Source organism: Molossus molossus, unplaced genomic scaffold (assembly GCF_014108415.1).
Source record: "Molossus molossus isolate mMolMol1 unplaced genomic scaffold, mMolMol1.p scaffold_m16_p_1, whole genome shotgun sequence".
NCBI classification, from domain to species: Eukaryota; Metazoa; Chordata; class Mammalia; order Chiroptera; family Molossidae; genus Molossus; species Molossus molossus.
The window spans coordinates 239,952,958-239,964,310 of NW_023425344.1; the positions used below are offsets into that span (position 1 = coordinate 239,952,958).

At 45.5% G+C, this 11,353-nt stretch overlaps 1 protein-coding gene across 3 annotated transcripts in view; it reads right to left on the reverse strand.

Annotated features, from left to right (window-relative positions):
- The window catches only part of FOXN3 (forkhead box N3), a 378,852-nt gene extending 367,862 nt beyond the window's left edge, over positions 1-10,990 (reverse strand). For all 3 annotated transcript variants that reach the window (XM_036240745.1, XM_036240736.1, XM_036240711.1), the window contains exon 1: positions 10,921-10,990. The gene's annotated coding sequence lies outside the window, so the exon portion shown is untranslated. The remainder of the gene's footprint in view (positions 1-10,920) is intronic.
- Between the last annotated feature and the right edge of the window lie 363 nt (positions 10,991-11,353).

The following is an 11,353-nucleotide window of genomic DNA, read 5'->3' on the forward strand; positions in this document are numbered from 1 at the left end:
AACAATAACAACATAAACATAAAAATAGCTGCAATAATTTCACTTGTAACTATGCGCCAGGCTCGGTGCCAAGGGCTTTGCAGGGGCTTTCTGACTGGCCTTCGCAGTAATCCCTTGAAGATTTCCACATTACTGAGTCTCAGGTTACGGTGGAACGTAAAACAAGTGCTGCCCAGTTCTCCAACCTGGGAAACAAGGGCAATGGTTGGAACAAAGGAAAAACAAACAGAACAAAATGAATGCCCTTATTGAAAATTTCCGTCTGAATGTTTATACTCTGAACTTATGCCATTTCTCTCATTCCTATTTTTTCAGACTGAAAACCTACTGCCCCAGAATCTTCACTCAGTTTGAAGTTTGGAAGACCAGTAAAAATGAGTCTTCTGCCCTGGCCGGTTTGGCTCAGCGGTTAGAGCTTCAGCCTGCGGACCAGAGAGTCCTAGGTTTGGGTCTTGCTAAGGGCACGTACCTTGGTTGCAGTTTGTCCCCGGCCCCAGTTGGGGTCATGTGGGTGGCAACCACTCGATGTGTCTCTCTCACATCGATGTTTCTCTCTCTCTTCCTCCCACTCTCCCTCCTGCTCTATCTGAAGATGAATGCAAAAATGTCCTCAGGTGAGGATTAAAAAAAATGATTCTTTTTCTAACGTGTCCCCAATTCTGAGACTGTGGAAGGAGCTGAAGAGGGGAGACTGGTCATAGAAGATGCTGATGCCCTGGCTTCACTATATTTTAGTGCACACCCACCCAAACTTCAGCAGCAACCCACGGCATCAGCAAGTCCCTAAGAAGCTTCTCTGCCAAAGCCCACTCTGCCAGCTCGCACGCCACCCTCGAGTGCTGGGAATGAAGGCCCACGGAGAGCAGTCATCAGCCAGTGACTGAAAGTGGCATGTGACACGTTGGACACCAGCTCTCAGCGAGCTGCAGCGGGCCTCAGCTCCCCTGCACAGTGATAACTGGCAAGACATGTCACTACCGCTGCCTTCTCTGTCTCATCTCCCACATGTGCCCCCTACTGGTTTATTCCTGGGATCTCTCCCAAGTCACCTACCTACCCTGGAAACCTCCGTGCAAGGTCCGCTTCCAAACAAAAACCAAAGGCATACACCTCGAGGGAGGAGCTCAGGGCGGGGTCACTTCCCTCCGTCTAGCTCAGCTTAGAGTGTCAACTTCGAATGAAGTATGTTTAGGGGGGTCACGAGGACACTGTCAATGATACCAATAAAAATAAAATTATAAAAAAGAGAAGAAGGATAGTTACAGTTTAAGAAGCCAGTCAGAGCCACGGAACAGATGGCAAGCTGTCTGGGACTGATGTCTTCACCCTGTCACAAAGCACAGTTCCTGGTATGCTGTAGGTGCTCAATAACTGCTCGCTGGATGAGTGGCTGGATGGTTTGTTTCCCCAAATGTGTAGATGCATCTTAGGCATGTCCTAGATCGATTCCTTAAAATAGTCCCATACATGTGAACTCCGTGAACACCTGCATGTAAAGCATGAATTCGTGCCGTGTTCTGACCCTTCTCCCCGGGAGTCTTTTTTTTGTTTTGTTTTTATCCTCACCCGAGGATATTTTTCCATTTTTGGTACAGATAGAGTGGGAGGGAGAGAGAGGAAGGGAGAGAGAGAGAGAGAAACATCGACGTGAAGGGACACATCGAGTGGCTGCCACCCGCACGACCAACCAGGGCCGGGGACAAACTGCAACCGAAGTACGTGCCCTTAGTGGGAACGAACCCGGGTCTCTCTGGACCGCAGGCCGACGCTCTAACCGCTGAGCCAAACCGGCCAGGGCTCCCCGGGAGTCTTTGAGGGAACGAGAAAGCGCCAGCACCTGCTTCACGGAAAATGTCTACACTGGTCCCACTGCAGTTCCAACCGAACACACACACACCAGGCGAGCACCTGCGTAGGCGAGGAAGTCAAACTGACCTCCGCTGGTCTGTAAACCCTTATGGGGTTTGTGTGACTTAGGGGTAGGGAGCCCCAAGAAGGAGATACTGGGTATCAGGCTAATCTGACAACTTAAGCCCATTGTTTTTGTTTGTTTATAATCCTCACCTGAGGATATTTTTCTATTTATTTTCAGATAGAGTGGGAGGGGGGAGAGAGAGAGAGAAACATAGACGTGAGAGGGACACATTGACTGGTTGCCTCCTGCATGACTCCAGCCAGGGCCGGGGACTGAACTGCAACCGAGGCACGAGTCCTTGACCGCAATCGAACCCACGACCCCTTGGTCCGTTGGCTGATGCTCCAACCGGCCAGGACACCCTTTGTTTTTTTATTCAGAAAGAAATAAAAGAGGTGTCATTGTATGTGCCCCCTGAGTTTGTTGGGCAGTTCGTAGAATTATAAAAGTGAATGCAGTCTCAGAAACCTATTTCTGGGGATGCCACCAACTGAAAGACTAAGAGTGGCATTTGGGTAACTCAGGAAAGTCACAGCCCTGTTGTGGTAAGGGCCTTGCATTTGCCAAACGGGTGAATGTGCTCCGGGGTAGGTGAAGGGAAATTCAAAAGATGAAGATGATTTAAGGAAGCTCATCAGTAATGAGAGAACTAAAATGTCCCTCCCATCACTAATGGTCAAGTGGGAAACACAGAATGACAAGAAGCATAATCCTGGTTCTTGCCAGAGTTACAACAAAGGTCCCCCACCAATCCTGCAGTTTTTCCCCGGAGGAGACTCCATTTCAGGCATGGAAGGGGCAGTCACTGACCCTGGAACAGGACAGAGGACTGGCTGTGAGAGAGCCAGTGGGTGGATTGTGCCTGGAATTTGGAGTCAGGGTGACAACCACTTGACTACCAAAGAGTGTGGCTCTGAGAATATAGTTGCCTCAGTTTTTTGCCTGTAAAATGGGCTATTAATGTACATTATCATTACTTAGTAGTAGTCATATATTAACACTAAGTTATAAGAATCCATTAAAATAATGTAGGAGCAGCATCAGCTATATGAAAACCCCTTACCAGCCCTGCCAGTTTGGTTCAGTAGTTAGTGCGTCAGCCCGCAGACCAGAGAGTCCTGGGTTCAATTCCTGCTAAGGTCACGTACCTCGGTTGCAGTTTGTTTCCCACGCTGATTGGGGTTATGTGGGTGGCAGCCACTCCATGTTTGTGTGTCTATCTCTCATCGATGTTTCTCTCTCTCTCTTCCTTCTTCTTTTCCTCCCGCTCTATTTGAGGATAAATTTTTTTATTTTTTTATTTTATTTTTTATCCTCACCCGAGGATATTTTTCCATTTTTTTGTACAGATAGAGTGGGAGGGAGAGAGAGGAAGGGAGAGAGAGAGAAACATCGACGTGAAGGGACACATCGAGTGGCTGCCACCCGCACGACCAACCAGGGCCGGGGACAAACTGCAACCGAAGTACGTGCCCTTAGCGGGAACCGAACCCGGGTCTCTCCAGACCGCAGGCCGACGCTCTAACCGCTGAGCCAAACGGGCCAGGGCTGAGGATAAATTTGAAAATGTGCTCGGGTGAGGATAAAAAAACAAACAAACAAACAAACAAACAAAAACCCTTACCAGTGTGATGTGATTTCTCTATATGACCCAATGTTGCCAAACTTACCCAGAGCAATGCATTTCCTTTTCAAGAGACCATTCTAAATGCTGAATCTAGCCTTTGAAAAAATATGACTGTCTTAATTTGGGCATGTATTAACTAGTCATTAAGTGGTCATTGTTTTCATTTTAAAGGCTGCAAAAATGTTAAGTTTGCCTAATCAGAAAATTTCAGAGTGCGAAGAGATACCTAAAGTTATCTAAAATCTAATCTTGTATAATATACTAAAATCCCTTCTTCAAGTAGGACTTGCTACTATCTAAATCTTAAGAAAACAACCCCTGTGAAGGTACCGGCACTCACTTCATGTAACATCTGGGGTCCGGTAAGCATCGGCGGCCTCAGCGATGTCCAGGTAACTAGAATGCATCCTTGAATTCCAAAACAAAAGTCCCCAAGAACACCAGAGTTTAAATGCTCACTCAAGAAGAACCACTGGTCTGTTATCATGAATATACCTTGGGACAGTTCTGTTGGTTTTGGCGGCAGGTGGGAGGAGGAATAAGATAGCTTTCAATAGCCCCAACATACAAACCTTATTCAACACAATTCCACAAATAAAAGTTAACCACGATCATTTTCATTCACTACCACAAGCAACTATTATACTAGTTTCATCTTTGTAGAGGGAAGATTTTCTTTAAAGAAGAAAAAGTTCCAGCACAAAATTTTGGAAGACCTATGGCTCCCCGGGATGTTGATTATTTTAATCGGCATCTCTGAGCCCACACAAGAAACAGAAACAAGGCAAGCGCAGTGGAAGGAAGAGCAGAATGTAGAGAGGGGACTGTATTTTCTCCTTCTACAACACCCAACTGTGCAGCCTTCCAGAAACACGGCGGGGAGGCTGGCCGTGGCCATGAGGAGCACAACGCTGCCCCAGGTTGCCTGCGTCTCTGCGGCTCTCTCCTCAGCTCCAGAACCTCGCCCGGGAACCAGGGCCTGTGGAAATCAAGAGCGGAACTCAAGGGCATTCTTGTATCTGCCACCTCTAGAAATCTCTATCCTTGTAGCTTCTGGGATGTAAAATAGGAGAACTGAGCCCAATCCCAATATTTCATTCCACCTCCTGATAGAGAAGATAATTTGAATATATTTGATGATATTCAAATATCAGCTGTGTGTTATCATTTTACTCAATGCTCAAATTACCAGTGAGTCTGCCAGGCAGATTTATAGCTTGGCCAACTTTTTTTTTTTATCCTCACCCGAGGACATTTTTCCATTTTTTTTGTTCAGGTAGAGTGGGAGGGAGAGAGAGAGAGAGAAAAACATCAATGTGAAAGGAACACATCGAGTGGCTGCCACCCGCACGACCAACCAGGGCCGGGGACAAACTGCAACCGAGGTATGTGCCCTTAGCAGGAACTGAACTCGGGCCTCTCTGGACCGCAGGCCAATGTTCTAACTGCTGAGCCAAACCGGCCAGGGTTTGGCCAACTTTCAGGACACTTCATGTGAAATAATTTTCACTGACACAGGATAACAGAGCTAGAACATATCCTGAGGCGGTTTGAGGAGAGATGCACATGTTCAAGTACAATCATAACCGCGGAGCTCAAACACCTGGTGCGTGTTCTTTTTATTTTTTTTTTTATTTTTATTTTTTATCCTCACCCGAGGATATTTTTCCATTTTTTTTGTACAGATAGAGTGGGAGGGAGAGAGAGAGAGAAACATCGATGTGAAAGGACACATCGAGTGGCTGCCACCCGCACGACCAACCAGGGCCGGGGACAAACTGCAACCGAAGTACGTGCCCTTAGCGGGAACCGAACCCGGGTCTCTTCGGACCGCAGGCCGACTCTCTAACCGCTGAGCCAAACTGGCCAGGGCGGGTGGTGCGTGTTCTTGTAACTTGTAAGGGAAGGGGCCCTGTAAGACATTCTCCGTCCTTCCCTCCTTAAAGACTGGACCAGGGCTTTTTCATGCCTATAGCCAGTCCAATTTTTCGCTATGTACAAGCTGGCTTATTAGAGCACATTGTATTACATACCTTCTTTCTGCTCACTCTAAACACAGGACCCTCTTAAACTGTCAAGACAGAAGTTCTCCCTTCAACTAAGATGTTCCAGGACTCTGCAAGCCATTCCCTCCACCTTCTTTGGAGAATATTTTGAGCACTTTCAAAGCAGCGGTTTTCGTGGGGCCAGTGTGGTTCAGTGGATTGAACACTGTCCCATGGACTGAGAGGTCGCCAGTTTGATTCCTGGTCAGGGCACGTGCCTGGATTGCAGGCTCCATCCCCAGCATGGGGTGTGCAGGAGGCAGCCACTCAATCTTTCTCTTTCATCGACGTCCCCCCACCCCCCACTCCCTTCTTCTCTATCTAAAAAAAAAAAATCAATTAAAAAATATATTTAAAAGCAGTGGTTTTCAACTTGTGTTCAGAGCAGGGCTAGGGTTCTAGGGTGTGTCCCAGGCACAGGGGTAGCTCTGGGCCTCTGGCTCTTGGTTCCCTCAAAGCATCTCTGTTTTCATTCCACTCATATATTAGGGTCTTGCATAAGATCTTATTTGATGCTAAATATAAGTCAATAATGATGTCTTCAAAAAGGCGTGAAAACCATTGCAATAACAAATGGTTCTCTCTCAGGAGCTCTTAAGCCCCTCCCCAGGCTGCTCCCTTCAAATGAGCCTATGTACTTACTTTCCTAGTCTAAAGCAGCTCGGCCTGTTTCATCGTCCAGGAAACACACATAAACTAAATAAATACATTTATTTACAATATCCAAAAATAATCCGGACTTTTGTACAATAAGTCTTTTCAAAGTTTCGGTTTGTTTTCTCATATGGACTCAAACTGGTTTTTGCAAACTTCCACTCCCAATTCCCAATTGTTCCCCAACATCAAATGTTTGACATCAGCAAAGATGAGTGATACCTCGGTTCTCGAATGCCTTGACTTTCGACCAAATCGGTATTCGACCAGGAGATTCGAGAAACTTTTGTCTTGGAATCCGAACAAATATTTGGAACTCGAACTTCCGAGATGAGCCGAGTTGAGCCGAATGGCGTTCATTCGGCCCAGCGCGCCTTGCTCGCGTCATCAGTGTGAGTGCAGAGAGAGAGTCACGCTTTGTGGAGAGAGTCACGCTTTACACTGAATTTAACCCTTAGACACACTGTACACTTTTATTTCTTGTTGAGACTTATGTTTTTCTACATATTATATACAAATTAGGCCAGTAAATAGGCATTTTCTGGGGCTTGGAACGAATTAATCCAGTTTCCATTATTTCCTATTGGGTTTCATTGCTTCGGTTCTCGAACAATTTGGTTCTCGACCGTCCTCCTGGAACGAATTATGTTCGAGAACCGAGGTATCACTGTACATTTTTTTCTTATACGCAAAGAGAATGAAGCTGTCTCTCTCCCTTTACCTCTCCAGGCTAATCCAAAACCAAGACTGGAATTTGGTTGGTATTCTAGACAAATTATTAGAAATTTGGCATAGCTAGTTTTAAAAACGCCTGCTATAGTGAGTATGTGTACATCTGACAACTGAAAATGAGTTGGAACTTTATTGGATATTTTGTTAATTTGTACTGGTAAAATAAGTTGTAGATAGTAGCATAACGATCAGTTTTTCTATTCCCAAAGTAAAAAATAAATAAACAGAAATGCCAAAGACTTGGAGTGACTTAATTGTGTTCCTCAAAGTCCCTTTAGAAATGAAGTGTTCTGAGCAAACTATCTGACCGACAGCGGAGAATGAAGGCAGATTCTACAAACTGACAAATCCCATTCATTTCCTCCAGTTTGTAAAAACAAGCAACTGACATGTTTCCTGCCAATGAACGTAGTTACAGATAAGAAAGCTCCCTACAGGAAACCCTTTGCTCACAGAGAACTGTTGTGCCATTAAACTTAACCTTTTTCACCAAATCCCAAATCCATTAGATATCTGACAACATGGGATCATGAAATACACCTAAATCACCCCAACATATTAGGATTCTTTCCACCTCTTCTGTGCCCACATGCAATTAGTTGATGAAAACAAGGCAAATTTGCTGCTTTTTAAAAAGATCAGTGTTAATTAAATGAGATTTAAAACTGACCATTTTCAATTAAGATAAAGCAATCAACGCTCTAAATCATCATAATTGGAGGGAAGATATTTCTACATGAATATCAAGAACTTAAAATGTTGCCCTGGCTGGTTTGGCTCAGTGGTTAGAGCGTCAGCCCTCGGACCAAAGAGTCACAGGTTTGATTCCGGTCATGGGCACATGCCTTGGTTGCGATTCAGTCCCCAGTCCTGGTCAGGCTCTCTCGGGAGGCAACCAGTCAATGTGTCCCTTTCACTTCGATGTTTCTCTCCCTCTCCCTCTCTTTAACTCTCCCTCTCTCCCCCTCTATCTGAAGATAAGTAGGGAAAAAAATCCTCAGGTGAGGATGAAAAACAAAAAACAAAACAAAATTTAAAATGTGAAGATTACCATTGGCAAGATTAGAGAAATATAAGAAATGCACTGTCTTTATATTTAGAAATTTCTGTGTTCATCACCAAAGTAAAAAAAATTAGGAGAGGGCCTCCCTGTTTATTTTTCACTTAGCAAAGTGAAAGGGGGAGGTCTCCAAACTTTTCTTTACCCTCCACACTGAAACCAGTGCCAAGACATTGGAAATACTTACAACCTCGATTTGGGGAACCTCTCAATTATCCTGAGCACTTGAAGTACTCTTCTCTATTCACAAAAGAACAGGAAACTTTTCTAAGTTGACCAAATACAATAGTTTCAGTTTTGCAAACCATTCTTACTTCAATTTCATTTTCCTTTTCCTGCTCAGCTACTGAGAACACCTCCCTTATACTTCCCAAAGCACCAGACAGGGTCTGCATTTACCCCTGCACACGCGGCCTCAGAGCTGGGTTCCAAAATCCACAGTTCTTGGAATTCAATTGTGCAAGTTCAACTTTGAACCTTCTTGCAAAAGGAAAGTCTTCGTTATACCATCCCCCAGATGACTCTTCATTCACAGGTAACATGTTCTGTTACTAGTCTTCACAGCTCTAAACAGAGTTTGGTTCTAACAGGAGACATACAAATCAATTGGATTCCACAATTAAGTGCTCAAATCCCTTCTTAGCCTTTCCTTGCACAACTCAGAAGCAGCAAAATGCCAAGTAAGCACGTGTGCTCATCCTTGCTTTAAGATATTTTTTTCCCCTCACATATTTTCAGTAAAATACAGTCATGAAATCTAGGAGACTGCATTTTTGGTTGTTGTTGTAAAATGACCTTGAATTGACAGGCACAGTCTCAGGTTTCAACAGATGCTGTGGGAAAGCTTACAGAAGCCAACATGTTCTCCAGGCATCTGTGATGACATGCAGGTTTTTTGGTTTTTTTAAGTAGTGGTTATGTAGTGTATATGTGTGTATGGGGGGGGGGGATAGTCTTCTCAGTTTCCATGACAACCATGTCTCCACTCACGGTTATTAGATACCATCCACTTCCTGTGTCTAAATTTTTAAGCCAATCAGAAAAGTGTTTATACATTTAACAACTTCTGGGACAGTGCTTCTTTAGCTGAGGTGCTTTAAGGCTCAAATGGAGCTACCCGCCAGCCTTTTTTTTTTCTCTCTCTCTTATAGATATAACATTCCACATTATTTACTAAATCATATTCTTATAAGGTGAAGAAAGCCCTTTTTCTTGGATTTGAAATGCATTCTCTTCAAACCAGATGCCACAATTTCTTATCATATGTGCAAGCTGATTTTGACTGCTCTCCATTGCCTTTTTTCACTGTTGCAGACTTAAATTTAGTGCATGCTACATGCGAATGCACAGGCACATTATCGAAGCAAAGACGCAGCTAAGCATCCATCTGCTGATGGTGCTATTTCAATATTCAGATCAAACAACGGTTAGGGAAAATTTTTCCTAAGTTGAACAACTTTGCATTCTACAACTCCTGAGGAGAAAGCATCAAGAAGGGACTGGAAAGTGATAGGTCTCTAAATGTAAGCTAGTAGCTGACGTCTGCAAAGAAATTTGTCACCAAAATGGCCTACTTTAATCTGAAGAGAAATAACAACAAAAAATTAAACTTAAAGGTACCTCAAGCAAACCGCACCCGAATTAAAAATCAGTCTTGCATAAATCTGTGCACGAGAAGGCTAATCTCAATGCACAGCGCGGTTGTAAAAGAAGGTTTGGGGTGGCTGTTTTCGCAAGTCTCGGTCTCGCGGACCAATCAGTGTGAGAGTTCAAGTGAGCTGGAGTCATCTGTGCAGTCCTCCCAGCTCTGCGCTCCCCGGGCTGCACTCCCCGCTTTAAGGCAGAGCTGGCGATCAATGAAAAACAGGGAACAAAAGAATATAACAGGATCTCTTCCTCCGCTAAGGAAAACGATTCCTTTTCCTCAATGAGCCAGTCGCACCCTGCCTACGAGAGCGCCACACGGGAGCTCCCAGCCGACCAGTCCTTTCAGACAAGGCTCATTTTGCATTGGCAATCATGTGTCCCAACTGCCAGCGAACGTGTCCCCTTAAGCACATCTTGTGACAGAGGGCTCCGCGAGCCCAACCCATCGAAACTAATACATTAAAGACATTAAGGATCCTACAGTTACAAGCTGGCCAGAAAGAATGGGTTTCCCTTCCCTAAATGTCATCCCAGGAGTATAAACAAAGCATGAAAAATAGTCTCTTCAGCCTCCCGAGCCAGTCATCATGGTTTTCTCTCCTCCAAACAATGTTTCTCCAAAATGAGAAATATTCTGACTGCCTTCCAAGGAAACTCTCATCTGTAGGTGTCACATCAGGATAACCAGTTACAGTATCTGAAAAGAGGCTTGAACTGCCCACAGATTGGACACTCTGTTTATAATTGATGGCAAAACAGTTGCGACAGCAATGCTGGAAACTCTGCCCCAGCCAAACTCCACATTTAACACGGCAGTTCCTTGAAAATAAACGTAACGCCTGGGGAACCCACCAAAGTAAAGCCCTAGGAAGTAATTAACAGAATTATATCGATTATTTGCATTTTTAAAATTACCCATTTGTCTGCTCTTAAAATTTAAAAAACAAAAAACAAACAAAAAACGACTATCCACAAATTCCTGAGAAACTTTTTTTTTTTTTAAATGAACTTACTTTTGAGACAAAACTAATGAAAATATGCAACTTGCCATCCCTGGATCGCTCCCCTATGGGCTGCATGCTATAAATCAATCGAGCCAGGTGGAAATAGGGGAAGCGGATACCTTAAAAAATCAAAGGGTGCCCCAAAATGCAGCAGCCTGAACAGTGAGGGCTTCTCGTGACAATGCTGAACCAGAGCAGAAGATCAGGAGGCAGGAAATGAGCCCCGTTTGCGTTACCTTCGATCTCCTGCCCCCCCGCTGCTTCTCGCGGCTGCATTGGGGGGCTGCGGCGGCAGTGGACTCGCGGGTGGCCCGCCGCCGGGTCGCGCCGTGTCCCGGCGGAGCTGCAGCCCAACGCGGCCGGAACCCCGGCTCCAGCCCCGGCGCCCGCCCGGGGTCGGCAGCGAGGCTCCTACCCGGGCCCGGAGCCCCGCTGGGTCCTAGTGCGCGCCGCGCGCCCGCCGGTGGCCGGGTCTGTGCCCGCACGTAGGGCAGGCAGCTCAGAGCACCATGAATCCCCGCGAAAACCGAAACACCAGTCGGCCTCTTTCAAAGCCACACGCCGTCTGTGCGGATGAACTGGAGCTCACTGTCAATTCCTGGCAGGAGGTGCTACGGACAAACGTTGGCTACAGCTGGGCTCATGGGAAGCGGCTGCTCAGATCCGCGG